This window comes from Sorex araneus, chromosome 1 (genome assembly GCF_027595985.1).
Source record: "Sorex araneus isolate mSorAra2 chromosome 1, mSorAra2.pri, whole genome shotgun sequence".
Taxonomy (NCBI): domain Eukaryota; kingdom Metazoa; phylum Chordata; class Mammalia; order Eulipotyphla; family Soricidae; genus Sorex; species Sorex araneus.
The window spans coordinates 281,225,727-281,243,837 of record NC_073302.1 but is presented as its reverse complement, the minus strand read 5'-3'; positions in this window follow the sequence as shown (position 1 = coordinate 281,243,837).

The window sequence follows — 18,111 nt, the reverse complement described above, 5'->3', positions numbered from 1 at the left end:
ATATTACAGTTATTCCACACAATATATCTCTGATAAGAGAAAATGATACAATCTGACATTATCTTTACTTGAATATACAATTATTTGCATTAATTCTTCAATGTGCATTTTTATAAATTATGCCCATATGTGTAGGATAACGCTGGGTTTGTCCTTTCAACATTGCCGCAGGGAACTTAAGTTTATAGGGTTACACCCATCACAGTGCTCCCATTCCTTTTTTTATCTGTAAACTCTTCTCTGTGTCCTTCTCCCCAACCAATTAATCACCTTTTCCCTAATCAAATTCTGTTAGCTTGTAAGATCAGATAGTTCTAAGGACACTGAACTTGTATTCTAAGTTATGTCTTTTACATAATTTACCTTAAAGCAATGTCCTTTCTATATGGACACAGAAAGACAGTCAATATTTTGCTTCTGTAATTTGGGAGTTGAATGACACTTTATAATATTTATTCCTGGGCATCTGCTTTGTCAACTCAGTTGTCCTTAGTTCCTACCAACCCAAAAGCAGGGTCCCGACGAGGGACTGAATGGACTCCAGGCAAGCTATGAGCTACCCTGGAAACAAAATGGACCAGGCCAAGTGCCATAATACTTAACTATAAGTTAAGAGCTTGGTCATGGACAAACTCTCTCATGGCCCAAAAGAGGTAACTGGATAAGGACCCAGCTGGGGTTAGGAAGACTAACCTGGCCTGAGGACTGTGGTCTGGAATATATAGTGAGATGTCCTCAGGAAAAACCAAACTTTAAGTTTGATAAATCTCTCACTGTGCTAATACAGATGACATTGCTAAAAATATTAGAAGTAGATTTACAGCTATTTAAGTGGATTACTAGCTGAGGAAAGAAAAAAGCAATACACCCTGGATGGGATCCTTTAGTAATCTGGAGTAATCTCCTTAGATCAGATTTTATCCTCCACTCTGGGAGGAGTGGTTTTACCTCTCTTTGTTGATTTGTTAATATTCAACCTCACCTTTGTATCACCACCCTATGTGATTTCGATATAAACTAAGACTGTAAGAGCAAAATGGGTTCAGGGACAGAGTCAGAGTCAGAATCCAGGGATCTGGGATCTAGGAATGAGGGGCTAGGAGGGAAGAGTGTGTGACTTGGAAGAGACGAGAGATTGAATAAACAGCAACTAATCAGCAACCAGCTTGGTCCTTGTTCTTCCTTCTCCTGCTCATTGCCAACAGCCAACCCAATCCAGTCCATACACAGCGGCTCAAACACACACCCTTCCATGGGTATATATTTTTTACAAATATCCTACTTTTTTGAGCGGACAGATACTAACAAGTGTTTTGGACATTTTAGGGATCCCCTCACTAGAAAAATCCTCATTTATTTAGTGAAGGGATTATCTTTGAGAGAAGCATAATCAGTAAAGATGTCTTCTAGTCTTTAATTTTAAAAAAAAGTATTCAGTCATGTTCACACCATTGAATCTTCCTCAATAAATAATCTGCCAAGTATATCCAGTCCAGCCACTACTTCATTACCTATTAGATATTATTATATTTAGGATTAAAATCTGCATTTCTGTCATCTTTGCCAAGAAATTCAACCCTGGTTCTTAAACAATTTTTTCAATATGAGTTCTATGCTGCATTTTATTTGTACAGTCTTGCTCTAATATATTTTAGAAGCAATTTATTTAGTGGCTAACCTGATCTACTCTTATAAATATTAGCAAATTTCTTCAATTTTGTTAAGGAATAGCCCATTTCCTTCCATTTCTTCTTTGGCGCATATTGAATCTTCCTTAGTTAATTGTCTAGAAGCAATGAAAGCTAATGGCATGAAAATCCTCAAAAGAGGAAATGTCAATTCATAAGCAGTTTACTTTCAATATATTTTTTCATGTCCTCTGACTATTGTGATACGATTCTACTTAGGGAAAGAGACTACATTAGTAAGTATAGGTTTATATACATATAGGCTTTACACTGTAGATATATTTCTTATATTACCCCCTCCGAGGGGCCCAGTGAAGACAACCAGGCAGTGGGGAGAAGAGACTCTGCATCGCTCTTTTCCAGGAAATTTGTTTTATAGTCTCTAGATCTTGGATGTTGATGGGATTACATGGTGCCAGGGGCAGTCTCTGGGTGTGACCACCTAGCTATTGGAAAATGAGGGATCTAGGTGGAAGAGGCCTAGTCCCAATCTGAGCAGGTTTGGAGATCTCAGTCCCGGGTCCTGCGCACCTGGGTTCCTCTGACGGTTCCTTCATTCGTGACGCTCTTCGAATGTGTGGAGAGGGGCCATGAGCATAGTGGTGTTTGGGTTCAGCCACAGCCATGCTCAGAAGAGCTCCATTTTCTAGAATATGCCCTAGATTTCCTAATGCTCATTTTTTTTGACTTTCACTTTTCCTGACTCTCTCCCTGGGGGGGGGGCAGAGGGTATCCTGCATCCAGAGAATGTTCTAACACAGAAAGATGAACAAATAAACTCCTAGGAAGACCGTGGAAGATAGTCAAGACTATATATGTCTTATGTTCAGTGCATAGTTTTCAAGACACCAAATAAAGCCCCTTATTTCTGAGTTATTAAAATTTTAAACTGTTATATGCAAACTAAATCACTGAATTTTAATTCGACAAATTTGCTGTGTTGTGGGCCACACCTAGGTATTCTCAGTTTTCAGGAAATACTCCTGACTCAGTGCTTGGGAACCAACCCAGAAATGCCCCAAGGGACTGCATTTGGTGAAGGGGATTGAACCCGATCTGCTTGCAGAAGGCAAGTAACTAAAGCACTGTAGCACCTCTCTGGCTCTAGATTAACACTTCAAGTAAACTATAAAATTAGGATGGTTTTCATGTTAAACACAAATTAGGTGTTTAGGATGATGCATAGAAATATTGTTTATCAAGTTATTCATCACTTAGTATTTGTTTTATTTATTTTAATCAATCATTGTAAAATTAGTTGATTTTCATAATAATTATGAAATTAATTTTGAACATAATTAGCAGATATGAAGATTTTTTGGGTCATATATTTAAATAAAATAACTCTGTGCACAATAAAATTTTGTACATTATGTTCAATATGTACATGAAATAATTATGAAACTATCTTTAAAATTTGATATCTCCACCTTATGTTCTTCTAATAAATTATGTTTAGAAATATTTTATATTAATCACATCATAAATCTTAGATTTTAGATGTACAACTGAGTACAGAAAATTAGACTAGCAAATCAATGAAGGTGCAAATATTTTAGGACCATCTATCATGTAAAAGTTTTGGCATCGAAATGCTAAAAAGGATAAACTATTCAGAAAAGTAATATGTATTTTATATTTATGAATGTTCTGGGGGAGCTAGGTCTGTAAGAAAAAAAATGAAGAACATGAATCAAAATGAAAAATACCACATGAACAATATTGATATAATACTTTCACCTCTTGACAAAATGAAAATTATAAAGTGAATCTATCATCTATAAATCAAAATAAATTAGTCAAATATACTTATCTCACAAATTTTAAAGAACATTTTTATATATAATTTCCATAAAATTGTAAATATATATTAAAAATGAACTTTACTGAATATTCCCAATACTTAGCATAACCATATTGTGATTTTCATTTTAAATATTGTAATTCATATTTAAAATCATTTATATATTATATGTAATTTTTCATAAACTCATATTAGTGACTCAGTAAGCATAATTACAAGAGTCTGTATTATAATCTAGGGTCTATTTTCAACTTTTAGCATTTTCTAGTATTATTTGTGTGCGCTACATTTCTAAATTAAAGTGCATTCTAAATTTCATCTATCACATCAACTAAAATGAATTTATAGAACCTCATGTGTCTATATTTGTGTTTAAAGAAGTTTTGACCAAATTTGATTCCCTTCCTAAAAATTTAAACATTTCCTTTATATTTTAACATCTATCTTGATATAATAATACATTTAAGAATCATAATAGTGACCGAGTTCTTAGGGAAATACATTTTATGTTATAAAGATGTGATGAAATTAGCCACTTAAATATTAAAGTATCTTAAAAATATAGCTGATAAGAACAACAATTAATAGGTGGAAAAACATTTAGTATCCAAAGTAAGCCTTGTTTAATTTTGGCTGAACTGAAAAGTTTAAAAGCTCTAATATTCATTACAAAACAAAAAAATTCTTTATCATCTTAAAAAATTTGTTTAAATTCAGTCATTTTATGCACCAGAGAGCATGAAAACTATTTTGATTAATTGAAGTATATGTCTTATACTGTTAAACTAATGTAAATTATTATTAAAATTAACCTTTTAAAATTGTGTATTAATTCAAAGTTCATAAGCAGTGAGCCTTCTTTTCTCTCTGGAAAAATGTTTTTCAAGTATAAAAATTAGCCTATCATTGTACTCATCACGTCATTAGTCTTATTTCTGCCTTGTAAAGATCTATTCTGTAGGGATTTGACTAATGAAGTTTCAGTGCTGAGACAATAACGGCTTCCTCATTGCAGGGACTGCCAATTCAACCATATTGTGCTGAACTGGAGAGAACTGTGCCAAATTGTGTGTGTCTACTTCTGAAACAAGCTGTTCATTAAAAAGAAAAAAAATGTAAGCAACAAAATACGTTTTAAATAGTAACTATAAGTTATTGATCCACTTTACAGATTTGCTTTTTCTTCCCATAAATCAAAACGGTCAATGTAGTAGTGACTTTCTGAGAGGAAACAGATAATAAGCCAATTTCAGTGTCAACTTCATTATCAACGCACATAAAAGATAGAGGAATCAAGTCAGGGACGTTTCTGTTTGCAGGAGTTCATTCCAAAATAAAACATTTATTATAGGGAAATGTTATGCCAACCAGCATGCTAAACTCTTTACCTACCAATGTTTCTAATTTTTGGTTAGAGTTTGTTTTAGCCTGACCTTCTGTTTTCCGCTGCATCAGCTTGGCTCCAGCTGGTATCACTGGTTCTATTCCCAACCAGATGTGGATTTAAGGGTAGGTAGAGAGGGAGATGCACCTCTCCTCCCAGGTGTATCTTAGCATCCTCCACACCCAACCTGCACCATATTTCAGGGTCAGGCCAAAGCTCCCGAGGTACGTGACTGCTTACGTGCAACAGATCTACTCAACAAACTACATGCTTCTCATAGCTATTCTTTCTGTCGTTCTGTGATGTTAGCCAGAGAAGACGGAGAACAACCTCTAGATTAATCTCTAAGATTCTCCCATGGCAGTTAATTACAAAGATTCACTCCCAGCACAGCAAGAACACAAGGAAACCAATGTGGAAAACACATGGAAGTTCACCAAGGTCAATAAACCAAAACAATATCAGTGAAGACATAAACAACACCAGTAAATCATCAAAGAGAGTCTTGAACACCATGATGAGGATGCTCAGTAAATCCAAAGAACGGTAGCATGGATAGTCAGCAAATCACAAGAAACTGTAAGAGTCAAAATGAAAATTTTACTAGTCAGGAAGGACAGAAATAAAGAATATGGTAGGTGCTTTTTTTTTAAAAAAAAAAAAGGTAAATAGAAGCTCTGAACAGCAGAACAACAGAAGCTGAGAGAAATATTTAGGAGCTCCAAGAGTATGTGGAGGAAATTACTAGGAAACAGAAACGATGAAGATAGTCCAAAAAAAATAAACAGCACCCCAGAGACCCGTGGAGTGAGTTCAAGAGGAACAATATAAGAACATTGAGGTCTCTGAAGAACAGGAAGGCAGATGTGATGAAGAAACAATAGTTAAAGAAATCATTGATAAGAACTTCCCAGAGTTGAGGCTTATCGGCACTGAGATCCAAGAGACCCAAATGTCCCAATGAAAGTAGACCCGATTGATTAGAAAATCCCCAAGAAACATTATACACAAAATGCAAAATCAAAAATATAGCATAAAATATTGCACTCCCTAAATGGTGCATATGGTTGTCCTCGGCTAGATTAAGCAAGGTTATAAACATAACGATCAGAAATTGAATTTTATTGACTAATTTTCTGACAATTCCATTTGCAGTTCTTTAGTTTTTTAGACCATGTAATATGAAATAAAATTGTTATATGCCTGCGGGGGGGAAGTGGAGAAACTTTATTTACGTCAGGTATGGTTATCACAATAAGATCCAAGTACAAAATAAAATTTAATGTAACACATTTTAGATGCAAGAGTTGAAAACTCAGTTATGTAAGTGAGAATAAGCAGTGTGCTTTATTATATGATCTGAATTTCTTGATTTACATAAGTTAATTATAAAAATTAGCTTCGTTACAAATTGATAAAATTCACTACAAATTGACTTTTGTTGATTTATTTTCTGATGATTACATTTGCCTCTTCTTTAAGTTTTTTAGGAGCAATCGATAGGAAGTAAATATGTTATATTCCTGCCAAGAGGGCAGGTGTGAGGGCAGCAGGACTTCTGGGGACACTGGTGAAGGAAAGTGGACGTTGATGCTGAGATGGTGTTGGAACATTTCGTGCCTGAATCAACTCTATTATGAGCAACATTGTTACAAAGTTGTCACTGTGTCTTATAAAAACAATTTGAAAGTGTTAATAAATTACAGGGGATTCTTCCACATTAAATCAACAAGTTCTGAATCAGAGACCTGCATGATTTCCTACTCTGGTTACTGCTTTATATCTACTACATCACTTGGAAGTTTTATTTTATTTTGATGTTTTAATTAGCAGTTAATGATAAGTTTAGAAAGATTTCTTATTCATCTGGGTCTCCCTTGCTTCTAACACAGAAAATAGGTAGTTTAATTAATTATAAGTTTGTGTTGAGACAGACACATTTAATTAAAAGTATAAATTAAATCGACAGGACAGAATAAATGCATATTCATGCACAGAGTACTGATAAAATTTTATAAATTATATATCACGCTGAATTTATATTTATTTGAAATTCATCATAAAAGTCAACAAATAAACAGAGATTAAAATTTACATTGAACAATGTCCTAAGAAAAAGAACTTCCATCTTCATGAAACTTGGGCCCCTGCATGGAAGCACTTGGATGTGTTTTAGTCCATACCTGGAGGAGTCCAGGACTTAGCTCTGCATGCAGAAATCTCTCCTGGGGCCTTGGAGACTCTTTGTCGTACCTGGAATCCAACCTGGGTTGGTCATATGCCAGGCAAGCACCCTACCAACTGTTCTATTGCTCCAGCCTTAGATTTCATGACAACAACACGATCAATTAAGTTGTTAACATTTGGCAAATAATTCAAGTTTGTATCCCGTTACCCACTCCAGAAATCAGTGGGTAGAAATGAAATTACAAACCTTTGACTCGGGGGGGTCGGTTGGCTTGGCAACCAACTCCCATCTTTAAGCACCTTCCAAAGCCACCTCGTAAACAAAACCTAGTAGTTAATAGAACAAGTTGGAATGGAAAAGTGTCTGAATGAAGTGTTATTATGGTTCTTCTAGAAAGACTTTTTTACCAAAAATGTGAATAGTGATTAAAGGCACATAAATATGTCTTCTCAAAGGTCATGTAAAGAACCTAATATTTCTCCATTTAAAAATGCGAAATAAATTATTTCCAATGACACACAATACTGTGTGCACATCCAAGAGAATTACTAGAAACTACATCTATTAAAATAGACATGTGTGGGTTTATTTTGTTTCATTTTATTGTCGCTTAATGACATTAAGTTCTCTTATAAAGTGAAGATTTTTGGCAAACCCACTGGGATATTTCTAACAGCACACAATTACTTTTTTCTTCTGTATTTTAGTTGATATATGTACATAATTTTTGACATAATGTTATTACACCTCCACTGTTAACTGTAAAGTATGAGACTTCACAAATAGTAGATAGCTTTTATTGACGTAATGAAAATAATTTTATGTTTATATACAAGTTTATGAGGCTGGAGCAATAGCACAGTGGTTGGTCTTTCACCTTTCATGCGGCCGACCCGAGTTCGATTCCTCCGCCCCTCTCGGAGAGCCTGCAAGCTACCAAGAGTATCGAGCCTGCATGACAGAGCCTGGCAAGCTCCCCATGTGTATTGGATATGCCAAAAAGAGTAACAATAAGTCTCTCAGTGAGAGACGTTACTGGTGCCCACTGGAACAAATCAATAAGCAACGGAATGACAGTGACAGTAACAGTGATACAAGTTTATGCTTACATATTAATATCAAGCTCTGGGAAACAGTCATATGACTGGGTTTATAGTGAACTTGATTGTACTTTGGAACTGTACTTATGTTATCTCTGAAAAATATCTATAGAAATACCATGATTTAAAACTGTGTACTGGGTGGAAGTATGTTGCTATCATAAAACATGATTGTTGGTGCATTGTTTGCTATGATGTTGTAATTTATGAGAATAGTTTTCATCCAGTTTCTAGCTCACAACTCCCACGCCCTTGAACATTTCTGTGTGATAAATGTAATAGGAGAATCTTTTGTTCTAATGTTTTGTTTCTTGACTTCAGTTTCTGAAAAACACTTTAGAGTCAGTAAGATGAAATAAATATCTTGTTATTCACACCAGTCTACCTATTTTTAGGAGCAAACTCATTTCATCTATTTCAATCTATTTTTATATCTTTATTAAACCTCTACAATAGGAGAAATAATATTGCCTTTCTCTAATAATATCTATTATTGTCTACTTTTAAAGCCCTATCAATTTTCTCTGAATTAAGGAATGTAGCATAGTACAACCCCCAAATCAATGACTTGATTTTATATAGCGACCATTCTTTTGCTATCATTAAAAACACCACTTTGATATTATGCCATTCAATGTCAAGTCTTCTACATTTCTTCATAACTTCCTTTACATCCAGTTTCTAATGTCATGTCTACAATTCTTAAATTTGTTTGTTACTTTCTGTTGTCTCATTAGTTAAAAAATTTAAATTAATTTAAATTAAAAGCAAATTCTAAGATCGGCCCTGAATCAGGTGGCTCGAATCACATGACCTCTAAGCATGGCCACAATGACATGATGACTCTTACTCATCCCAGTGTTACTCTTCTGTCTCTTGGTCCAGAGGTGTTGTCAGAATTTTAGTTCAGCTGTTGCAGAAGTAATCTAAATTTTATTCACAATTTTGGAATATATTTGCCAAACCCAAGTTCTCTCTATTTTGCCATTCATTTCTATGGTTTAATTTTTGAATAATTATTCTTCTCATAGTAATTGTATAAAGGGAGATAATCACTGATAAGTGAAACCACTTATTTCCTAACAGGGAGAATAGTAAAAACTTTAAGTAGTTTTATTCTGTGACTAAATGCATTTTCCCTGAAACGTAAGAACCAAGATTGATTTTAAAGCATCAGACATGCTGCAAACAAATGACATTTGAAAATAATTGCCATTGTCAGAAATTGATTAATATTGTTTCTATTTAATACCTTTTTGTTTTATTTTCTTGTTCTAAATTTGTTTCCTATCCTTTATTATTTTAAATATTTAGGCATGAAGAATGTTGTTTTCCTTTTAAATAAGACACAGCAACCATATTTGTGATTATACTAGCCATCAGTGAATTCAAAGGAACATTAATCATTAGTATGCACTAAATGTTTTTTTTGACTATTGCTGGAGATTTAAAACAAATAATTTTTAAGTAAAAACATTATTAAATACTTCTGTATAAAGACACACAAATTAATATTATTAGAAATTAATTTATTTCTAAAACAAAATAAATTTAACCTGTGGTACCTGAACTTCTGGAGTCTTTCGGTTTTGGGAAGCATAAATTGCTCACATACAGACAACGCTTGCTGCTGCTTTCACTCATGTTTCTGCGTAAGGTAGGAGAATAACCAGTATAAGGTCATATACAAATTTTCTTAGTTATAAAGTAATACAAAATATTATTTGCCTTCTGGTGAAAGAATATTCTATTATACAGAGATCAACATATTTTCAAAATTATACCTAATCTTATATAAGAACCACATAGCAGTGTGTGAAAGAGTTTATGTTAGAGCCACTGGACACCACAAGAGAGAAACAATTAAGACCAAGACTTCTGGCACTCTGTTTGGAATCTAGAGAATTCAGGACACAAGACCAGGTGACTTTGGGACAAGTGTCATCTTATTAAAATATATTTGCATAATAAAAAGTCCTAACCACTTGCACCAGGACAGTTTCTAATCTCTGACAACCTCTGGACATGACATTGTTCAGAAACTAGTTGGTATTTGACTCCAGGAATCACCACCCCTTCTTCCTGCAAAAGCTTAAAAATTCCACAGGGTTGGAATTAAATCCCACCCCACCCGCAGTCTTACGACTATATGAACAACAACAAACATGAAAATGGAGTTTTTCTCTCAGTAGTATTCCCAGACTGTTATTACTAGAGTGAATCACAAATTCACAAAAATGGAACAATCACAAATTGAAAAAATGTTTTCTATTTTTTGTTTCTCCAATCTATGCTTGAATTCTTTTCTGGGTGGGTCATAGAAACGTGGCATCCAGATTGAAATCTAACTGCCATGGGCTTGACCAGGAATTTCCTGTATCAGAACCATAGAAGTATTTTCTCTCTCCACTTCCCTCTCTCTTCTTTTATTGCTGGAAAAATGAATAAATTGAAAGTTTTGGGTTTTGTTTTTAATTTGTGGAGCACTAGCCCGAAATTCTTGAAGCTATTAGGAGTGATAATTAAAATAAATCTGTGCTTAGATCATTATTTCTGAGAGAAAAAAAGTATGTATCATAGAGCACTTTTTGTAACTGTGTCCAACATTTTATGTTTTAAAAATTGCATCTACGTTTTCAAGCTCTGGGCTTTCACTCTTGAATCTCCAGAGTGATGTTTTTAAAACATGACTATCATGGCATTATTCCCTGGCTTTAATCTTGCAATAATTTCTTATTACAATGAAAATAAATTGCAAACCCCATAGAAGAGTATTTTCCACCTCCCAATCTCATTTATCAACACCCTTCTTAATTAACTGAAGCCCAGTGGTATTGGTGAGCTTCCTGGTTTTTTTTCTTTAAACATTTGAATTCTCCTACAGGACCTCCAGTGACTGAATTCCTTCTCCCACAGACAATATGTTAAAAAAAATTCAACATTGACAGCACAACATCTAACATCTCAGCTCTTGCAGACATGAGTCAAGATGTAAGCAGTCTCAAAGAGCCAGCCTCTGGGATCAGACAACTCAGCCAATGTTGATAATATCTTAGCTTTTTTAATGTGATATTATGTAATGTATCCTGTCAGAGAGTTTTCATAAATACCCTGTGTTTTCAACTTATTTTTGTGTCTTCTTAATTCCTACCCAATATTCATATTTCTAATTTATTATAGAATGATTGGCTTTGGAAGTTTTTAATTGTCTTGAGAAGAGGGGTTGATGTTTTGTTTGTTTTATTTTGTGGGACCACAGCCTGCAATATCAGGGTTTAACCATGACTATCTGTTCAGGGACCACTCATGGTGGAGCTGGGGAACCATTTAGGGTATCACTGCCACTGTCATCACTGTCATCCCGTTGTTGGTCAATTTACTGGCTCGGGCAAAAGTAACGTCTCTTTTCCTCCCAGCCCTGAGATTTTAGCAGCCTCTCCTTACTTGGCTTTCCCAATGATTGGAGGCTCTTTCATGGTTAAGGGAATGAGACCTATTGTTACTGTTTTTAGCATATCAGATACCCCATGGGTAGCTTGCCAGGCTCTGCCCATGTGGGCGGGATAGTCTCAGTAGCTTGCTGGGCTCTCCAAGATGTATGTTAATATATATATATATGCTTATGCATATGTACATATATATGTATTATTCTCTATGATTTGTTGATCCGGGCCATCATTTAGAGTGCCAGGGGAAAAACTCTTATTGGCCAATGCAATGCAGGCACATTGCCTTTTAACTATCTCTCTAGCCCTGAAAAGATTAGATTTCTTTGTCTTGTGAAAGTGAACTCTAACAAAAATAGAGCCATTTATCATCTGGGAAAAACACAGAACTTGATTTGTGGCCACGTAAGTAGTATGGGTTAAGGGCTGAAATGATAATACAATAGGCAGGTCCCTTGCCTTGCACGTGGATGACCAAGGTTTGGGAACAGCACCTCACATTCCACCCATCCAGCCACACCAGGAGTAAGCCCTGAACACCGCCAGGTATGGTCCCAAAACAAAACAACAACAAAAGTAATATGTATTAATAAACATTTATTTTAAAAGTAAAATTTGGGCCCAAAAGTTAGCCCAGAAATTAAGGTGTTTTCTTTGCATGTGGTCGATCCTAGTTCAATCTCTGGTACCAAGTATGGTATTCCCAAGCACTGCAATAAGTAAATCCTGAGCACAGAGCAAAGAGTAAGTCTTGAAAACTTCCTGGTAGAACTAAAAAACAAAGAAAAAGAAAGGAAATTATATAAGAGTTTGAAAAGAGTAATTAGCTCCCTAATTGCAGTGCAAATTTGGAATGAGACTAAGTTTGGGTGAGGGTAGAAATGGGATGTTTAGGCTACAGTCAGTCATGGAAAGAAATTAGCACTCAGGGATTACTCCTGGTAGTGCTCAGGGGACTATAAGGAGTATCAGCAATTGAATCTGGGCCATCATGTACAAGGCAAATGCCCTGTTCACTGCACTATCTCCAGAGCCCCTGGAAGAATCAGATTTATTTGTTTGTTTGGGGGGGTTTGTTTGTTTGTTTGTTGGGGGGGCTATCTCTTAGGGTGCTCAGGGACTACTGCTGCCTCTGTGCTCACGGATCACTCTTGGTGGATATGGGGTGCCCAGAATCAAGCCCAGTTTGCCATGTGTAAAGGGAATGCCATACCACTGTACTATTGCTTCATCCACAGAATTGATCATTTATAAATTGTACAACAAGATCACAAGTATGAAAAATGACCATTGAAAAAAATCAAATATGCACCCTGATTTTCTTAGGAATTTAGAGGTAGGAAGGTATTATACAATCAACAGGTTTGTAAATAAACAAGGAGAAAAATATATGACAATGTTAGCCTGCAAAAATAGAATATGTGATAGAGTAACTTTAATAGAGTAACTCTCTTCTAGATTAAGCTTTTACTTAACCAAGCATTACACGAATGAATTTGAATTTTTTTTATGTTTGACTATCCTCTCACAAAAAATTAAGGTATATATATTTTTTATTTCCTTCTGTGGTAACTTTTAATAGTCTTTATGAAAAGTTAATGAAGAGCACATAACTAACTATAGCCACTTTCCTTAGTCTTGTGAAAGTAGGGCATTGAAAAGTGTAAGAGTTAGTAGGTAAGTGGAGGAGTTTTTATACACTTATAAAGAAGCAGCGTTATAATGACTATACTAAACTATAGCAATGTATTGCAGCAAAAGCCAACTGAAGTTAAAATGCAAATGTCTCAGAATTTTTATCACATACATACTAGTTGTCAACATATAAATAAACATGAGAAAAGTCAATGTCCAATTAGAAAAACATTTTCATAAAGCTGAAAACTGTGAACCTGTAGACAGTTGTGTGATTCAAAGCTGAGTCCATTGAATAAGACTTTTTTTGATCATATGTAACATTCTATTTCTACAGTCTCTGAAAGTGAATAATAATAAAGCTCTACCATAAAGAATTATCAAGAGAGTTAAATATATTAATATTTGAAACATATATAGACAATGCACTATACATAGTGTGCGCTACTTGGTTGTATACAATTGAATTTCAAGTACTCAGTTTTAGAATCATATTTTCTCATATTTCTGCAATTGTATGTCTAGTGAAAGTGGCTTAAAAAACATCATATTGAATTTCACAGTTTACTGTTAAAATAATGTTAATAAAAATAAAATTATTAAATTTAATTAAAAATAATAATAAGATGTAATAATAATAAATAATTTGTTTTCAAATTACTTTATCATTATAGAAAGAAAAACTCTAAATTATTATTCTACTATATTTCTAAATGAAATTTGATTTCATTTTCAAATTCACCCTTATTGAAACATCAAAATAAAACATAAAGAACACATACTTATTAACCTCAGTTGTTCTTAACTATTTAAGTCACAAACAAGAAAAAAAGATAGCAAAATCTAGAATATTTTAATAAAAAACTTTTTTTTGCTTTTTGGGGGTCACACCCAGCAATGCTCAGGGGTTACTCCTGGCTCTGCACTCAGGACTTACTCCTGGTAGTGCCAGAGATTGAAACCAAGTTGGCCAAGTGCAAGAAAAAAGCCCTACCTGGTGTATTATCTCTCTGGCCCAATAAAGATGATTTTAATTAAAAATATTATGATATGATCCAAACATTATTTTTTGTCCATTGTTTCTTTTTTTTTTTTTGCTTTTTGGGTCACACCCGGTGATGCACAGGGGTCACTCCTGGCTCATGCACTCAGGAATCACCCCTGGCGGTGCTCAGGGGACCATATGGGATGCTGGGATTCGAACCCGGGTCGGCCGCGTGCAAAACAAACGCCCTACCCGCTGTGCTATCGCTCCAGCCCCTGTCCATTGTTTCTTATTTTTTTCTTTCCTGCTAAAATAATTTCAAAGTAGGATGGAGAGTTGAACCAGAAATAGAACAGTCTTACTTAAACACTCTTCTTTTTTAAGGCATATATCTGGTAAATACTATATTTGTTCTGACATATTTGAATGCTATCTCTACAACCTACATCCATATTTTTATGTATAAACCTGTATCTATAACTTCGTCCTAGTGCCAAAAACATCTTTATTGCAAATTATTATACGGGAATGACAATGCAGGGGCTAAGGGTTACGCCTTACTGTAGCTGACTCCATTTTAATTTCAGCAACTGTGGGGTCCCCCTAGCATCACAAGGTGCAGTCCTGGGATCCCAGAGATACCTGCTGTTGCATGTGATTGTGGATGTTCTAGGGCACCATGGGAGTGTCCCAGGTAATCTTCAGCACTGCGGGCCTAAGTAACTCCATATCTTAGAGCCTCCACATTGAAACATTAGCCAGATAGCTGAGGGTCACCTGAAGGGTCCCCAAGACCACTGAGCACTACATTATTGTATACCCAGATGAGAAGGCTCATTTGATTTTCCTGTACAAACACTTCATAAGTACCTTGGGGAAACAACATAAACCAGTGTCTGAGAGCTGAACAGCTGACTAGACTATTTGAACTGGTATTCAGATTTCTATAAATCTAAAAGCTATAAATCTAGGCAGGTTAGCCATCTTCCTAGGATCTTACCAAGTCACAATGGAGAAAAAATAATGCCTTCTACTAGAAATTCTTTATCAAAAAAATGTTCGCTAGCACAAGTAAATCACAAAATAATACTACATTCATGATAAATGATAAATCAACTTTTTAAGTGTTTTCTATAATCCTAGACTCATTTTATCATCTCACTTTTCATATCAACAGATTCTGGGGAAATGTTTTCAAGATACGAAAGCATCCTTCTCATAACCATCTCTCTTCTACCGTTTAATTCTATCTTTTGTATCTTCCCTTAATCATATTTTATCCTTCTTTAATATTTTCAATGGTATCCACACTCATTTTGAGCTAAAAATAAAGTCACTGCAATGCTAATGGAAAACTATAGTATATAGACTTCAATTATTTTACTTCTTCCTACTCTGGATCCTAGGTTTCAAATGTGCTTGTCTTCTCATTGGCTGATTCTTCTTGACAAATTGTGACTTCAGGATCTTTAGACTTGCCTTTTTCTTTTCACCTTGAATTATGATTTTTATATACCTGTGTGTCTTAAAAGTGCTTATCAGGAGTATTTTCTGTGAAGTCTCTTTGACCCATTTTAAAACTTGCACAGCATAAAAACACACACATGCATTAACTTTCACCAACTTTCTTGTTTTTTTCCTTTCCATAATATTCATTATGTATGACATATTTCATCTGTTGTTTTGATATTGCTATATTAATTAATTAGCACTTAATATTAGCATAAATACCATAAATGTAGTGAGTTTTGGTCAGGGTTTTGTTGTTTCTATTTTGTTCCATCTCTAACTGCATTGATGTACTAAATTAAGTATTTAATAAATATATGACAAATGAATAAACAAATAAATAGAAATTTAAGGATCTATTTCATAACAAAAGCTATCTTTTCACTATATACTGGGTATAAAATATTGGTATAAATTTAGAATAGATGATTATCTCTGCTCTAATTCACATGTGAGACAAAATAGTGTAACATTCTAGCATACTAATATACTAGATTTTAATAGTTAACTCTATAAAGGTTTCCCCAGTGTATATAGAAATGAACATTAGAATCTTATATTTTACATGTATATCTTTGTGTACATTTATTATAAAATAGTTTTTAATGAAATATATGTTCTTATAGCACCCAACTTTCTTAAATTTTAATATTTTATCCTTTTTGACTATTTCTCCCCTTCTCTTATCCATTGATACATTTCTTCTGAACAAATAAATAAATACCTATTTCTGTCGTGTGGAGTCTTGCAATAATGAGAAATCAAAAACTTCATTCATTTGGAGGTTACAGATGGTGAAGATAAGTCTATTTCATTTATATGTATTGTTCTGTGTGAATAGATAAATTTATGAGAGATCAGAGATTGCCGTAAGAAGATTGAAGTAGGTAGTTAGAAGCTAATTGTTACCCAGGGGTTTCAGGTACAAAAATCTAAAATGCTTAGAGATTACAGACTTGGATTCAACCGGGTGACATAAGCAGCATCTGTTTCTCTGCTGCAGAATGAGATTTCAACCTTGTTAAACAACTGGAGTTCGTATCATTCTCAGGAGATGCCTGAGCTGCTTGTCAAAAAATGCATTACCATCAGAATAAAAACCATACTCATGATAAGGTAACATCGAAAAATAAATTTAAGGCAGGAATTAAAATCTAATTAAAACCACTGCAGATGAAATCACATCATCAGAAAATTCACATTCCCAAAAGGGGAAAAAGGCAAATGTTATGTAGATGGAGTCTACACTCTTCATAGCCAACAACTGCACAAGAGGGGGTTCATCAATTCTGTCGTGAAAAAAGCTTTAAACTCAGAGACAAGAATATAAACATATTCCTCTACTTTGTATTGATTAGATTTTAAGATTTCTATGGAGTTTGGTCTCTAGTATTTTTCAATATATAGAAAATTACATTGTTGGACTTATCAGAAATACTTCTTAAGAACAAAGAACTTAAAATATGACATAAAAACCCCTATATAATTTAGTAATTCCATATGTCTAAGAAGATTTTTATAAATAACATTATTAAATACAATATCTTATTTTTATTTTCTTATTTTCTCATATATAATACACAACATATAGTTTATTATACATACAGTTACCTCTTATACATTAGATGATCATATACAAATATGTGCATGCACTCCTAGAGCAATATACTTATGATATGAAAGCATTTGCTCATACAGCATGTATATTCACTCCCAAAATCAAGATTATGTCTTGAGCAAAAATCCTCATGGTGCTATTTTAAAGACAAAGCTCCTATTAATAACCAAATAAATATGCATCAGGGAGAAAAAAGCAGAGTAGAATTTTGAATTTCAATAGAATGATGGGGACCTATATTAACAGAGTGCCTGTTATTAAGGCCCGTAGTTGATATACATGATTTTAATAATCAGGGCCAACTCAAGAAAACAAAAGAGACATTACTTATTTGAAGAGACAGTTTATTTTAAGAAAATGATCAAGACAGTTTGGGGAAACCAGTAATGCGCACAGTAGTTAATACAGCTACAAATTTTAAGAAAATGTCAGAGCTGGAGAAAGAACATCATGGCCTAGGGTGCGTGCTCTGCATACAGGTGGTCACCGTTTCATCCCTTTTGTTGCATTGTACCTGGGCACCACGAGGAACAACACCCAATGGACTGAGCCAGGAATAGCTCCTCAGTACCAGGGAATGTGACTCAAAATCTTGGATCTTACAGGAGGAGTCTTGTGAATTTGTGATTATAATCTGAGGAGAAGGCATTCCCAAATGGTGCTGTGTGTGGAAAAATTGTCCCTTAATAAAAAATCCAGGTTGGGCTTGTTCCCTGGGTATTTTACATTCAGAGTATTTTAGGTAATGAGAACT